The sequence below is a fragment of the Atheta coriaria genome, unplaced genomic scaffold, assembly GCF_025399875.1.
Source record: "Atheta coriaria isolate IRGN ID8LTWV9N9 unplaced genomic scaffold, Caltech_Dcor_3.1 hic_scaffold_8_pilon, whole genome shotgun sequence".
In the NCBI taxonomy this organism is placed as follows: domain Eukaryota; kingdom Metazoa; phylum Arthropoda; class Insecta; order Coleoptera; family Staphylinidae; genus Dalotia; species Dalotia coriaria.
This window is the reverse complement of record NW_027045450.1, coordinates 2,655,426-2,672,298: the sequence shown is the minus strand read 5'-3', so window position 1 is coordinate 2,672,298 and position 16,873 is coordinate 2,655,426. Positions and strand designations below refer to the sequence as shown.

The window sequence follows — 16,873 nt, the reverse complement described above, 5'->3', positions numbered from 1 at the left end:
TATGAATACGATTTGCGTTCTCTTGTGTGGGCGGGCGTCTTGTCATGTTTATATTCAGTATTCAGTTGATGGCGAAGAAATGCACATTGACTACTTTTCGAACATCGTTTGTTTGACCGACCGAACCGTTGTTGTTCATACCTGTTGAGACTTCTTAAAGCTTTTTTTATAATTTTTATGTCACTTTTGTTATGTAATGTTCACAACATAAAGTACAGTAAAATAATTTCCAAACTCTATGTACAAGTGTACATATTAAAATATTCATATATCAATTGTAGCATTTGTTATACCTTCTATCTGGCAAATTCCCTTCCTGTAACGTATAACGCCAAACTTTTAATGTGTGTTTCAAATTCTTTGAATGTGCTAAACAAAACATGTTGTCGCCAGGTGGCGCGACCTGCACCGTTTTCTCACGTTGCGCTTGAGATAAGTAGGCAGGTAACGCAGGCGAGCAGTCGCTCCCGGCACACGCATTGGGCCGCATGCATTATGTGCTTTACACGCGACCTAAGTAATACGTTAAGTCGTGCAGTGCTGTAAAATAATTGCTTAAGTTTGTTACTGGACATGAGTGAGGCAACGAGTTGTGTGATGCACCATCGACTGGTAAGTTTATAATTAAATTATTCTTGTTATAAAAATATATGTGTAGAGCATGGTTGGTCTTGTTTTCTTCTTGGCGTGTTATCAGTGTTGTGGATAAACAACTTGTTTTTATCGCGTCCTCTCGCTCTTGTCCCGTGAATTTGTTGAGTTCACAGCGCGTGTTAGTATGCGTTAAGAATAAAATTGTTTCTTACATCACTGAGGATTTTTAGTTTATATACTGCTATATATAATGTTTCTATTAATAATATGGATTAAAAATTTCTAAAAATTTGCCCATTTCTTCTTATGAAAAAATGCTACATTATGCTACAATTAGTTCGGAATAATTTCCCCAGATGCAGAATTTAATTTTGTATCTCCCTGTATTGAAATTTATTGCAAGAAAATTCCGTAACGCGAGTTATAATGAAAGTTGTGTATATACGCACTGGTACTCGTTGCGCTTGGAATTGTAGTTTTTTTGGTATGACACGCGATCGCGGTGTCACACTAAGTTTGGAATAATTTTCCTAGATGCAGAATTTAATTTTGTATCTCCTTGTATCGAAATTTATTGCAAGAAAATTCCGTAATGCGAGTTATAATGAAAGTTGTGTGTATTCGCACTGGTACTCGTTGCGCTTGGAATTGTAGTTTTTTAGATATAACACGCGATCACGGCTTCACAGTAAACTTGGAATAATTTTCCCAGATGCAGAATTTAATTTTGTATCTCTCTGTATAGAAATTTATTGCAAGAAAATTCCGTAACGCGAGTTATAATGAAAGTTGTGTATATACGCACTGGTGCTCGTTGCGCTTCGAATTGTAGGTTTTTTGATATAACTCGCAATCGCGGTGTCACAATAAGTTTGAAATAATTTTCCCAGATGCAGAGTTTAATTCTGTATCTCCCTGCTTTTAACTGTTTTTCACACTCACACATACACACACGCATGCACGTAATGAAGAGCAGCCCGTTATTGCGTATGTATGTAAACGAATCAACTTACTCGTAGCATTACCTGATACGTTTATTGATTATTGTACGAAAAAATTAAATGAATCATTTATTAAATACTCATCAACTAATACTAATCAACCTTGTTGCATATTTGATAAATGTGTTTTGAAGTTGATAAATATTTTCAAAGGTTAGATGGCGCTACGATGTACGGTTTTGCATTAAATATTGCTTGTTGGTGGTAGTGAGTGCACACCGTGTCCGTGTGGATCACGCGATTTCGCGCAAGAGATAAGTTTGTTTACCTGCAGGTATCGAATCTTTATTTCGGTGAATCAAAACACACCGTTGCTGTTTAGTATATTAGTATCGTAAATTTAAGTAAATATTCATCAATTCTTTCATGAATATAACTCACAATTTTATATTAATTCTAATACGTTTTTATTATCAGCAGATGATTACGGACTATTGTGTTACCTGGTAAACGAGAAACGATGCATGTTCAAATTAAATATCACTTAAATATTTAATGTAAAATCTGGCAATCTGTCAGCATTTATAGATGGCAATAGCATAGACTAAAAATTGTAAAATAAACTTGTATTGTTTATTTCTATATTTATCAGCAAGCGTTAACATTCGACACAAGAATTGTGTTTGTTTGAACACAATATACACTTTCTTATCGTGTGTCGTCGTTGCCAGCACCTCACGCCGCATGTTGCTGCATCTTAGTTTAGTTTAGATCACCGGTAATGTACCTATTGCGAATTCGCGTACAAGGTCGCGTGCCTTCGACGCGCCGTCTTTGCGCACCTCTTGCTTTCTTATCATATACTATCCCGACGTTGTTTACGCAGTTTCGGCATGCACTATCAGTGGATTGCACGCAGTTTCGTGCCGGTCGCTAGTTAATCCAGCTGTGTTTTGAGAGACTTGTATCGTTTATTCGTGTTATACTCGAAGATCAATCGACTATTTATTTGTACTTTGGGACTATAGTAATTTGTTTAATGTTAGGAAATGCCGGTTTATGATCGTGTGTGTTATGTATATTACAAGTCATGTGATACTGGATTTGATAACATTCTTCACTCGGCGTTGTGTTTGATGTCGGTTACTAAATTATGTATCGCCCCCATGTTGATTCTCATCATTAAGAAAGATCCATGCGGCTCGTGTAAGTATATTGTTTATTTGCACATATGGTTTATTTTGTGTTGATTGTTAATTATAACATAATTCAATTGTATGAAATATTTATGTTTTAATTTATGTTTTCGTTTAGTTACAGCACTCGTTGTGCCTGGCAGTCCGATAAGCTGTACACTGGTAAGTTTATAATTCAATTATATTTTTCGGTCAAATTTTCATTTGCTGTTTATAACAAGTTTTCTATTTATCATGTACTACCTACCTGTGACTCAAATAAGACGACTGGAACGGTCGGACATAATTAGGAGATATTCGCAATTCTATCTGATAGAGAATAGTCCGTAGATTAAGATGCTGCGATCAGATCTTATTTATCTCTTTTAGTTTGCGAGATATTCGCGATTGAATAAAATGGGCAAAAATTGATAAATGTCACTTTTTAGCACTTTTAGTCGCGTTTTTCGACCTTTTACTGTTGGAAATATAATTATTTTATATTTGTATCTGATAGACAATTTTCCAATCCTTCATAATCAACAATTCGTGGGTTGTTATCTCGTTTAGTTTAAGAGATATTAATTATCAAAAATCGTCGAAAAAAAGTATCAAGCACCCCCCCTTGGCAATTTTTTTCTTAAGACTTAAAATTTTGTGTTTCATATTTCCCTTTTAAAGATCCTATCTGATAGAAAATAGTCCGTAGATTAAGATGCTGCGATCAGATCTTATTTATCTCTTTTAGTTTGCGAGATATTCGCGATTGAATAAAATGGCAAAAATTGATAAATGTCACTTTTTAGCACTTTTAGTCGCGTTTTTCGACCTTTTACTGTTGGATATATAATTATTTTATATTTGTATCTGATAGACAATTTTCCAATCTTTCATAATCAACAATTCGTGGGTTGTTATCTCGTTTAGTTTAAGAGATATTAATTATCAAAAATCGTCGAAAAAAAGTATCAAGCACCCCCCCTTGGCAATTTTTTTCTTAAGACTTAAAATTTTGTCTTTCATATTTCCCTTTTAAATATCCTATCTGATAGAAAATAGTCCGTAGATTAAGATGCTGCGATCAGATCTTATTTATCTCTTTTAGTTTGCGAGATATTCGCGATTGAATAAAATGGGCAAAAATTGATAAATGTCACTTTTTAGCACTTTTAGTCGCGTTTTTCGACCTTTTACTGTAGAAAATATAATTATTTTATATTTTTATCTGATAGACAATTTTCCAATCTTTCATAATCAACAATTCGTGGGTTGCTATCTCGTTTAGTTTAAGAGATATTAATTATCAAAAATCGTCGAAAAAAAGTATCAAGCACCCCCCCTTGGCAATTTTTTCTTAAGAATTAAAATTTCATCTCTGTTTTAATTGATGTTTTTCAATTATATTTTTCTCCCTGTATTGAAATTGTAGTTTTTTTAATATAACACGCGAACGCGGTGTCACACTAAGTTTGCAATCATTTTCCCAGATGCAGAATTTAATTTTGTATCTCTCTGTATAGAAATTTATTGCAAGAAAATTCCGTATCGCGAGTTATAATGAAAGTTGTGTATATACGCACTGGTACTCGTTGCGCTTGGAATTGTAGGTTTTTTGATATAACTCGCGATCGCGGTGTCACAATAAATTTGGAATAATTTTCCCAGATGCAGAATTTAATTTTGTATCTCCGTGTATTGAAATTTATTGCAAGAAAATTCCGTAACGCGAGTTATAATGAAATTTGTGTGTATACTCACTGGTGCTCGTTGCGCTTGGAATTGTAGTTTTACTGATATAACTCTCGACCGCGGTGTCACACTAAGTTTGGAATAATTTTTCCAGATGCAGAATTTAATTTTGTATCTCCGTGTATTGAAATTTATTGCAAGAACATTCCGTAATGCGAGTTATAATGAAAGTTATGTGTATACGCACTGGTACTCGCTGCGCTTGGAATTGTCGTTTTACTGATATAACTCGCGATCGCAATGTCACACTAAGTTTGGAATAATTTTCCTAGATGCAGAATTTAATTTTGTATCTCCCTGTATTGAAAGTTATTGCATGAAAATTCCGTAACGCGAGTTATAATGAAAGTTGTGTGTATAGGCACTGGTACTCGTTGCGCTTGGAATTGTAGTTTTACTGATCTAACTCGCGACCGCGGTGTCACACTAAGTTTGAAATAATTTTCCCAGATTCAGAATTTAATTTTGTATCTCCCTGTATTGAAATTTATTGCATGAACATTCCGTAATGCGAGTTATAATGAAAGTTATGTGTATACGCACTGGTACTCGTTGCGCTTGGAATTGTATGAAAGTTGTGTGTATAGGCAGTGGTACTCGATGCGCTTGGAATTGTAGTTTAATTGATAGAACACGCGATTGTGGTGTCACAGTAAGTTTGGAATAATTTTCCCAGATGCAGAATTTAATTTTGTATCTCCGTGTATTGAAATTTATTGCAAGCAAATTCCGTAATGCGAGTTATATTGAAAGTTGTGTGTATACGCACTGGCACTCTTTGCGCTTGGAATTGTAGTTTTACTGATATAACTCGCGATCGCAGTGTCACAATAAGTTTGGAATAATTTTCCCTGATGAGAATTTAATTCTGTTTCTCTCTGTATTGAAACTTATTGCGAGATTTATATATACTAATATTTATAGTTGTACATACTTATGCAAGTTGTTTAAACTTATGTTTTTTTACAGTATTCGCTGTACTATGGAGTCCGATGAATTCTGCATTAACATTTACATAAACGTTAACGGTACCCTTCTACGGTGCCTTGAATGGGAGTCACTTCTACCGCTATCTTCGTCCGTTGCTCTAAATGGGAGTCTTTATGGATCCTGTAAGAATAATTAATTTAATTTATGTATATGTATATTTCATTTACATAAATATTTTCCAGTTGTTGGATGAAGCATTGGCAATCCTGAGATGGCCTAGTTTATCAATGGGGTAGAGTGCGTATTGAGGATGAAGTTTTGATTACTGAAGATGGATGTGTCAACTAGACTAAAATACCCAGAACGTATGTATTTTGGCAATTTATAATATTTTATATGTTACTATTTTGTTATTCATTCTGATTTATAGAGTCCGAGAAATTGAAGATTCGATTGCCGGTGTTGATGATTCCAAATACGATTGAATGAATTTACAACAATTCGAAGCTGTTATTGATTTCATTTTTGTTTATTTTGTTAATAGTTATAAAAAGAGCATTATATAATGGTATAATATTATCCTGTTTTTATGCTTGTATTTTAAAAAATGCTGTATATATTGAGAAACTGAGTTTGTGATTCTACATGTTTGAATAAAATTGTTGTTTTATATTTTTAACTATAAATTTTTATTATTTAATTTCTCCCAAACCGAGAACATAGCTCGCAACATCGTTACTCCTTTAATTAATCCATAAATTCCTTAAACTTAAATGGTAATGTATCAATATTAATTTAAAAACGGTATCACTAGTGTCATCTATCCACGAGTAACAAAACTACGCCGCTATTCAAGAGATTTAGCCTACTGCACTTTCTGCGATCCTAATATTCAAAAGATTTTTGTGTATAATTTCACTGGAATTTCTCGACAAAATTTTTTGTGCCATTTTTTGTTGTTTTTCAATAAGGATGCCATCTTGTCCAGAATTCTTCAAGGATCAAGAATGTGTAGTTCTTTTTTTTCTAGCCCTTCTAGTTGTCGAGATAATTACCATTTAATCTTCATAAATTAGACTATTCCCACGGGATACACGTATTTTATTATAATTGCAAATAGGGCCTAAACGGTTAATGCTAGCAAAAAACTTTACTAAAATAATCGATGTAGAATTAAATTATATATCAGCAGCCTCAAACAGAATTTCAAAATTCCAACTTTTAATTTTCAACATAAAAAAGAGAAATCTTTTGCCTTTTTTATAACAAAAACTTTTCTTTAAAAATTTTTTGTGCCCATTTCTTCATTTTGAGAAAAATATGCCATCTTGTCTAGAATTCTTCAAGGATCAAGAATATGTAGTTATTTTTATTCTAACCCTTTTAGTTGTCGAGATAGCCTAATTTATGAAGATTGAATGGTAATTATCTCGGCAACTAAAAGGGCTAGAATAAAAATAATTACATATTCTTGATCCTTGAAGAATTCTGGACAAGATGGCATCATTATTGAAAAACCACAAAAATGGCACAAAAAATTTTTAAAGAAAAGATTTTGTTATAAAAAAGTCAAAAGATTTCTCTTTTTTATGTTGAAAATTAAAAGTTGGAATTTTTAAATTCTGTTATCGGATTATGATTGATAATTTAATTCTACATCGATTATTTTAGTAACTTTTTTGGTTTATGCTAACCGTTTAAGCCCTATTTGCAATTTTAATGAAAACAACATTCGACATAAAAAAGAAAAATGTTTTGCCTTTTTTATGACGAAATCTTTTTTCAGCAAATTCAGGTTCTTTAATAATTGAAATTTTTAACTTCTGCTTTCGGATTCTGAAAGTAGATTAAATTCAGAATCGGAAACTAGTAACACACTTATAGATTAAGGCCCTATTGGCATGCCTAAACAGTCAATGTTAAGAAAACAATTACATATATAGTCGATATAGAAGTTTTTCAAAATTCGAAAACAGAATTCAAAAATTCCAATTATACAGAAGCTGCACTTGCTGATAAATGAATTTTAAACATTAATTTTACCCGCCATTAGTTACCGCCAAAACTGTATCAGCCTCCTCACACTTTCTGCGATCCTAATACCAAAACCTGAGTTTCGACTGTTTCGAGTCCAAATTTTGTGCCATTTTGCCTCCCAAAGTCGACAAAATAAAGATTGAATATTAGGATCGCAGAAAGTTGAGGAGGCTGAGAAAGTTTTCGCGGTAACTAGTAATGTGCTGCCTCTAGTGGCGACGGACCGAAGCTCAAAATTTTCGGTTGTTGTAGTTTCTAATTGATAGATGGCACTAGCATGCACTTTTCAAAATAAATGTTTTAAGGGATCGTTAAATATGTGGTCGGGTAGAAATAACAGAAATAATTTTAATTAGAAAAACTTAAAAACATTCTTTATTAAAGAAAACACACAAACATACATTTTGGGAGTCAATTTGTGTAATAATCAAAAAAGTTATTTAAGATAATGAAATTTAATAATAACAATCTGATGCAAGAATGGTCCTTCTACGATGTCAGACTCAGGTGCAAAATCCCTAAAACCAGCAAAAATTAGTCATTTGAACATAAAAATACAATTTTGAGGGTCAATTTTAAGATAATCACTAAAGTTATTTTGGAAAATGATAAAGGAATTAATTACTTACAATCTGATGCAAGAATGGTCCATCTACGATGTCGGACTCAGGCGCAAAATCCCTAAAAGCATAAAAAATTAGTCATTTGAACATAAAAATGCAATTTTCGAGGTCAATTTGTGACATAATCACAAAAGTTATTTAGGAATATGATAGAGAAATTAATTACTTACAATCTGATGCAAGAATGGTCCTTCTATGATGTCGGACTCAGGTGCAAGATCCCTAAAACCATCAAAAATTAGTCAATTGAACATAAAAATGCAATTTTGGGGTCAATTTGTGACATAATCACAAAAGTTATTTAGGAATATGATAGAGAAATTAATTACTTACAATCTGATGCAAGAATGGTCCTTCTACGATGTCAGACTCAGGTGCAAAATCCCTAAAACCATCAAAAATTAGTCATTTGAACATAAAAGACAATTTTGGAGATCAATTTGTGACATAATCACAAAAGTTATTTAGGAATATGATAGAGAAATTAATTACTTACAATCTGATGTAAGAATGGTCCTTCTACGATGTCAGACTCAGGTGCAAAATCCCTAAAACCATCAAAAATTATTCATTTGAACATAAAAATGCAATTTTCGAGGTCAATTTGTGACATAATCACAAAAGTTATTTAGGAATATGATAGAGAAATTAATTACATACAATCTGATGCAAGAATGGTCCTTCTATGATGTCGGACTCAGGTGCAAGATCCCTAAAACCATCAAAAATTAGTCAATTGAACATAAAAATGCAATTTTGGGGTCAATTTGTGACATAATCACAAAAGTTATTTAGGAATATGATAGAGAAATTAATTACTTACAATCTGATGCAAGAATGGTCCTTCTACGATGTCGGACTCAGGTGCAAAATCCTAAAACCATCAAAATTAGTCATTTGAACATAAAAAGACAATTTTGGAGATCAATTTGTGACATAATCACAAAAGTTATTTAGGAATATGATAGAGAAATTAATTACTTACAATCTGATGCAAGAATGGTCCTTCTACGATGTCAGACTCAGGTGCAAAATCACTAAAACCATCAAAAATTAGTCATTTGAACATAAAAAGACAATTTTGGAGATCAATTTGTGACATAATCACAAAAGTTATTTAGGAATATGATAGAGAAATTAATTACATACAATCTGATGCAAGAATGGTCCTTCTACGATGTCAGACTCAGGTGCAAAATCACTAAAACCATCAAAAATTAGTCATTTGAACATAAAAAGACAATTTTGGAGATCAATTTGTGACATAATCACAAAAGTTATTTAGGAATATGATAGAGAAAGTAATTACTTACAATCTGATGCCAGAATGGTCCTTCTACGATGTCGGACTCAAGTGCAAAATCCCTAAAACCATCAAAAATTAGTAATTTGAACATAAAAATGCAATTTTGGGGTCAATTTGTGAGATAATCACAAAGTTATTTAGGAATAAGATAAAGGAATTAATTACTTACAATCTGGTGCAAGAATGGTCCTTCTATGATGTCAGACTCAGGTGCAAAATCCCTAAAACCATCTAAAATTAGTCATTTGAACATAAAAATGCAATTTTGGGGTCAATTTGTAAGATAATCTCAAAAATTATTTAGGAATATGATAGAGAAATTAATTACTTACAATCTGATGCAAGAATGGTCCTTCTACGATGTCGGACTCAAGTGCAAAATCCCTAAAACCATCAAAAATTAGTCATTTGAACATAAAAATGCAATTTTGGGGGTCAATTTGTGAAATAATCACAAAAGTTAGAGCACCGTCCGAATGTAGCGTAAGAAGTGACTCCCATTTAAGGCACCATACAAGGGTAGCGGTAGAAGTGACTCGTGTTCAGGGCACCGTAGGAGGGTAGCGGTAGAAGTTCCACATCATTCCTGAACACAAGAGGCTGCGACAACACACGTTGTGAGTATGAATGTGTGCTAACTGATTGAAATCCTAATCATATCTATAACAAAGAAAAATATTAGAATCAGTAACAAAAAGACACATTTTAAAGAATTTCAATACACACCATCTGAGGTAGGTACCACTATATTGAACATTGACTTGAACAGATCGGCCCCTAAAATAAACCAAAATTAATCCTACAATTCCTAAAACAGACAATATAAAGAATGTCTATACATACAATCCAAAATAATCTCAATTATGAAGTGTTGCGCTATTAAATTTCCATAATTTTCTTATTTCTGCGATCCTTAATAAATTGCCTTCAAATTAAAACATGGCCTGATGTAATCTGTAATTCATTGTGATTAGTATGATTTCTATAAGCATCTATGAACGAATAAGTCACGTTCTGTAAAAATAATTACCCTTCTGCACATATGCGCATGATGTGCATGTGCATTTGCCACCGCTGAGTGCTCGTCATAAGAAGAAGCAGGCTATTTATTCTCTTCTCGTTCGCGCTTCCCATTTGTTTTTAGCCTCCAGTGCATGTTCGCCTGGTCCTGCTCATGTGTCGATGTGCGCAGCGCATTTGTGTGTTATGATTGTACTCAATCAAACGCAATAAAAGCGATGCACTCGGCTTTTGGTTTTTTTCAGCGCGACGCGCGCGGCTTTTTCCTCTTGGCATGTGATGGATCGGTTTGAATGTGTTCCTAGCCGCATGGTTATCTAAATCTGCTGTACTTACGAAAAGCGTCATTGACCGTTGTTACACACAGGCCAACCTTGTACGATGAATGCGCGGTGAATAATTAAAGTTTCCATTTCAATCAATCCACAGAACCAACATGGTGGAGCCTAAAATAAAATTAGACATTATTAGACATTGTTCAAATAAATTGAAAGCAAGTTAACTAAACGAAAAGCAAGAATTGAAGATTAAGAATTATAATCAAAATTTTTTCATAAGATTTACCTGTGCATTCATCTTTCTACGGTGCACCGAATGCGAGTCACCTGTGCATTCATTTTCATGCGATGTTCTGAATTTTCCAAAGTTTTATAATCTTCAATCCGTTGATCGTTTTTAGTTTAAGAGATATCCCCAATCGAAGATTTCTGTTGAATAATCCGAAGTTCCCTGTAACAATAATTTTTAAGAATATTACATATTGCGCTCATTTAAACACATGCTATTTATTGTACCTTAATTCATATTTTATTGACTTCAAGTCAACGACAACGTCATTATTTAAATTAAGATGAGAAAAATTCAATTTTCTTCGTAAAAAGTAATTCCAGTCAACAAGATAAAAAATAACGTGTCAATTCAACTCAAGCAAATTAACATAATTTCGCGTTGTTACTGGAAACGTCTGCGCCTGCATCAACATCAGAGATAATTGCTGCCATGATATGAACTCGAACATGAATAAGAATAACAATATAAATAGAATAAAACCGATCGCCTCAACTAGAGCTATTTATATTGTAAGCGTTTAAAGTTGTGTTAAAATCGAAGTTAATAATGGCGGAATTGATGCTATTCGATGCAATTTGATGCACGCACACCGCAGCTCCAGTTATACTGCTCCAGTAATTCCAAATGCAAAGATGCCCATCACGAGATGCACGAGAAATGCTCGCTAATGCACTAGTATTGATTGCGCGGCATGTTAATTACAAATATTCTGTTTCCTTCAAAATGCACCGAGCAATCTGAATCATTCTACTTAGAAAATAAATTCCACTTGATTGGATGACTAAAATGCATGCAACTTGTTATGAACGGCAAAGTGCAGTTACTAATTGTTCGGAAATGCATTCACGGATACAGCGGCGTTTGTGACCAGAGATTATTATCAACATCGTGAGTCGGAAGCCAGAAAACCACAAAATGTACCCGTATCGTATTCACTTTACGAAACAATACAAATCAAAAATATTTATTTATTGCTAGACTTTTATAACAAACACAATACGCATCATAAGCAAATAAAGAGATAACATGTTTATTTTCTAATCGGTAAACACGACCGACAGAAAAATAAATGCAAATATGGCGGGTCATGAAGTGCGGGGTGCGCGTTGCCACACGCATCTATTAAGAATGCAAGAAGCGCATTGTGTTTGTGACATTCGGAATGAGTCATGAGTCATGGGTATCAACGAACGGGCACTGTACATACACACATATAAATGGAGGCGTCCTTCCTGTCTGGCACCCGCCATCGCGAAGCCTTGCTTTGGTCAAAACGCGCGCACGCTGCATACAAGGTAGCAAATTTATTTATAGTACGGTCAACTTCATTATTCAATAATAATTCCACTCGGAAAGCTTTTAGCAAAGTAAAATTTTCAAGAAAAAATTTCAGGGACCGTTTTTTGCAATAACACGTGAAATTTTTCCATCTCTGCATGGAATATTATCACGCCTACAATAATTTGATCAAAACGGTGAAGATAATCGCATGCTTGTGCAGTACTGTTAGGTTCTTTGAGCTCTTACATGATCTCGAAACAGTTTGGTCTTCTCTCTGCTCGCTGCAATGATGGATAGCGTCGGCCATGATTGCCTTGAGCAAGGTCGTCCGACGGCGTGTGTTGTGTGTTTTCTTCGCTCCCGATTTATTAAACAATATGCGCGACCCAGATTTGTATTGCACGCCTCAATGCACCGCGAACGCAATTCTTTAGCATGCATGCACACGCGAACACGACACAGAACGTGGTTAGAACACGTTTGATATGCGAGTGTGGAGAGAGTTTACATCGCGATGCATGTGTTTGAGACTATGTAAAGTATGATTACTGTGCACGCAGAAGTCGCGCAGAGCGCGCGCGCACGCAACTCAAACTAGCCTGGATTTTAAACATTTAAAACGAAAAACAGGTTTGTCGCAAATAAATGCATCTTGCTACCTGCCCCTATGTTGGTAGTTGGCTCTGTTTGTGAAGATATTTTAACGTGTAATTTGAGCATAAACATCCTGCCTAGCATCCAGCATGTTTCCGTTTATGATTTTTATACACCCCTACAAGCAGGCGAAGACTAAAATGATTTTCTACTCTTTCTTTATGGCGTGGGCCAAAATTTGATGGCATACAACAAGCCATTCCATTCATAACCGTTTCGTGGAGAAGAGAAAAAAGAAAGTCTTAGATAATGTGTCTCAGGACAGCACCGACTTTACAGATTACGGCAATCGGCGCATGAATGAATCTTTCACTTTCTTGTAAACATATTAACATGACGAATATAATTAATACCGCTGATAATTAGAACTAAAAAACTACCAGCTCATTAAAATTAAACAATATTTCGCTGACTCACGTCGAAAAATATTGGTCAAGTCGCTATTATGAATTATAATCAATTAGAAAACATGATATCCATGATGTGCGAACGTGGAAGATTCAATAAGTCAGAATATTCAAAAGCAGCCATATGGCTTCGCGAGGAAATTACGAACCCGCCTGAAGATCAATTTACTAATAGCTTGAGTGTAGCACACATACAGCACGTAGCTCATCGATATAGCCAGGCACAAATTGCCTTTGTTCTCTGCACTGTGCGTCCGACAATAACGCAATTCATTAGAATTTGAGCACACATGCTGCTTGCGCGAGCAATTCGCGTAGGTAGCTGGCACACGTTTTATTAACGCCAAATATGCGCGCTCCGTAATATGAAATTTATTTTAAATAAATACCTGCGTGTATTTTTGTGAGGCCCTCGAGCGTATACGTTGCGCAAGTTTGGTCTTTATCTATATTGGCACCAATTGTGGCACCAGATGTGAAATTTCTTTTCGAATCCGTCGTCGCAAAACCAACGTGGAGAAACCTAAAACATGATTAGCAAGCGTTTACATCAATATATCACTTTCACGTGATGCCGGCGTATTGTTGCTATTGTTTATGTATTGTTTATACTAAATTAAATCGTATATCTCCCACGGGCGTTGGCTGGTGATTATTTAAACATATTGATGTTTGGAATATTCTGTCATTTGCTTCTGCTCACAAAATTGTACATTGTGTAGTTTGTGGAGGAAATATGGCGGCTTTGTCAGCCGCACACATTTTCGCAGCTATTCAAAACGTTCATTCAACGGATTGTGCAGCTGTAAGGGCTCTCGACTTGATTTAATCTCTCATCAAAACAGTTAATTCATGAACCAGCACGAATGTAAATGAAAATTTCGAAATAGCGCTCGGCAAATCCGCCAAATAGAGAATTTTGCATTGAAAAAAAAAACCATAATGACAGTTATGTGTTTTTAAAGGTCAATAATTTAGCTTTGATCTACTCATCTACTGGTTTTCTAAATGTAATATTCCCACACTAGAGAACTTTACATGCCTGGGTTAACATCCCAATCGGTGGACCGAAAGGCACCAAAGGCCGACCGCTCCGTACCCACTTGCCGTTCAGAGCAGCACCAATATTTTCCCTCTTAACACAATACCTAAACAAGGCCCAAAAATACGGTTGCTTTCGGTGATGCACAGACCCGCAGACAGACGTCAAGCAAAAGAATTTTAATTACCAGTATCCTATTGTGTGCGTCGAAAATTTGCATGTCGATTGTTGGGACTGGCCCGGACCTGCTCGCGCGATGCTACAAAGCCTCGAAAAGGACCAAAGGCAATCGAGTGCAGGGCACGCGGGGAGAGCCAAAGGGGAAGCGCAAAGTGCTCCGCGGTTGGCATGTTGGCAATCACAGAGTCGTTATTAGACGACTTTGAGGGCTTCCAATGTCGACGTCACCAAAGTTGCACAATCGGACTGTGGAATGCCTAAAAATCGAAAACATTTAAATAAAAACACTTCGTTTTAATAGCACTCCATCAGCGTATCTCAGAAGAATATTTTTCTAAGTGTTGTGAGGCAATTTCGTGATTCGTAATTTGTAATTTCTCGCTGCCCGCTGCAACTTTCACTAATGACGCATTCAGTCAAGGTAAGGAAGTCAGGCATTTGTTAGAAACGAGCGATGGAATCTCAAACGCAAGCAGAAAAAAAACTATGACATGGAAAAGAAGAAAAGTACGCACACTGGCAGCACAACAATGCATAATTAATTTGCCAGTTTACACGCCAACGCCGACCGCAGACTTCTCTGGCAAACCACCACGGACAGTTTAAAAGATTTTACATTTTACGCAAGCTGGTATTGCTCCAATGAACGAACGAAAATTCCAAACGTCTAATATGGTACTTACATGTGGTACAGTGTGGTACATTGGCACATGGCATTTCATATTGTTATGCAGCTGCAAATTGCACTCGAGTTGAGATCGCAGATCGCATTCTATAGTCTCGACTGAACAAAGTACGCGTATAATTCGCATAGGAATGGTGCTATTTCACCGTGCGTCTGTGACAGTCACCTTACTTCCTATTTTACTTTGTAGGTAAAATATAAATTTGCCAGAAGCAAATATAAAACAAAAGAATTATTAGAAACTCCATTCGGAGAGAATATTATCTTGATTATTTTATGAGTAATGCTACTCTTTTTTTTTCGTTGATTTCCGCTGAATTTATCAGGAAATTTGTTATCAATTACTGCGTAAAATTCACTGCAAACGCTTGAAATATATTTTCTACGAATCGATAGCAGTAACTTACTACCACAGAAAAAAAAAAACGATTTACCGAGAGCAAACAACTAAAAAGTTGTCTGAGTCATGCGGCAGGTAGCCAGACTCAATATTGCCTCCGGCATTACAAAATCAGAGTTTACAGTTTCACGAAAATCCAATGACGATTATTACAGGTAAAAATTTACAACGCCATCCACACAATCCTCAAAGAGTGTTTCCGTTAAATTAAAACTAGTGACGCTGGGCCATTGACTCTTGTCCTCTCTGTCGCTAGCGATTTTGATCACTTGGGAGTTGGACAATCGTTGTTTTAATTCGCGAATAAACGCGGAATTAAAACCGGCGCGGAGCGTGTTTATTGTTGTGCGTATTTAAAGCGCACGACGTGCAACGAGAGCTGCGCGACAACGCCGAACTACGATGGATTATTTATAAACTTTCCTGTGATGACACATCGCGCCACAACTACGGCCGCCGCAACCGACACGTAACCGGGAAATATTTTAGACCAAACAACAGCACAGAGAACGCAATATTATACATCCAACACGTCCAGAAATCAAACAAAATTATTATAATATAAATTATAATCATTGATATCTGGCGAATGTTTGGTTAATAACGCATATTGAATCATTTAAGCCGATCCCTAGTTTTGATACTGATAAATAATGATAACAAATCAAGGTGAAAACGTGCCGTGCTGGAACGTTTCAAAATCGCGCGTTTTGTTGCATCTTCGCCGCGTGAATGTAATATATCTTTATTTAATCTATGTTAAATTCGTGTTCATGGCCGCTCGTAAATGAAAATTAACGCGGGCACGTACGCGCCGCATGCAAAAATATAAAAAAAACATAACCGACATGTCACGACATGCTTTCCCAGTTTCGGCGATTATTAAACATTAACATTCGTTATCATACGCTATTTTTTAAAGTTATTATTAGTATAGCGCGCAAACAATTCGCGCCGAGGACACTAGACTCAAATTTCAAACGTTATACTTTTAATATTTTAGTCGTGTAAATTAATAATGTTAATTGACACGACAAACCAATGAAATTTTCATAAATTTCGCGTAAAATTCAATGTAGGACATTGTTTTGCACGAATTTAGCACGACTGCTTGACGTAATTCGCTGGAAATGTTAATTTACACCTGTGATAAGAAAAATGCCGCCGGGAAAACCCCAACATGACAATGATTACGCGTACCTAATTTATGGAAATGTTCTCGTTGCTGCGCGTGCATGAGCATCGCGCGAATTGAAACGAAACCGCCGTTAGACGATGG

The 16,873-nt window shown here is 35.4% G+C and overlaps 2 long non-coding RNA genes across 4 annotated transcripts; one reads left to right on the top strand and one right to left on the bottom strand.

Moving 5' to 3' along the window:
• Nucleotides 1–465: 465 nt before the first annotated feature.
• Nucleotides 466–6,075, top strand: LOC135797098 (uncharacterized). The gene is made up of 5 exons (XR_010549452.1): nt 466–612; nt 2,850–2,893; nt 5,429–5,571; nt 5,632–5,754; nt 5,820–6,075. It is a non-coding gene; the product is annotated as an uncharacterized lncRNA (long non-coding RNA).
• Nucleotides 6,076–7,772: 1,697 nt separating this feature from the next.
• Nucleotides 7,773–16,501, bottom strand: LOC135797670 (uncharacterized). 3 transcript variants are annotated; one of them, XR_010549607.1, is made up of 16 exons: nt 15,193–16,501; nt 14,517–14,766; nt 13,677–13,810; nt 10,940–11,104; nt 10,386–10,821; nt 10,199–10,309; nt 10,082–10,132; nt 9,825–10,015; nt 9,688–9,739; nt 9,199–9,250; nt 9,035–9,086; nt 8,546–8,597; nt 8,383–8,434; nt 8,220–8,271; nt 8,056–8,107; nt 7,773–7,944 (listed from the first exon to the last, which is right to left on the bottom strand). It is a non-coding gene; the product is annotated as an uncharacterized lncRNA (long non-coding RNA). The 3 variants fall into 3 exon arrangements; XR_010549606.1 differs by lacking the exon at nt 15,193–16,501 and having other exon boundaries at nt 14,517–15,143; XR_010549608.1 differs by lacking the exons at nt 13,677–13,810; nt 14,517–14,766; nt 15,193–16,501 and adding an exon at nt 12,473–13,175.
• Nucleotides 16,502–16,873: the final 372 nt, after the last annotated feature.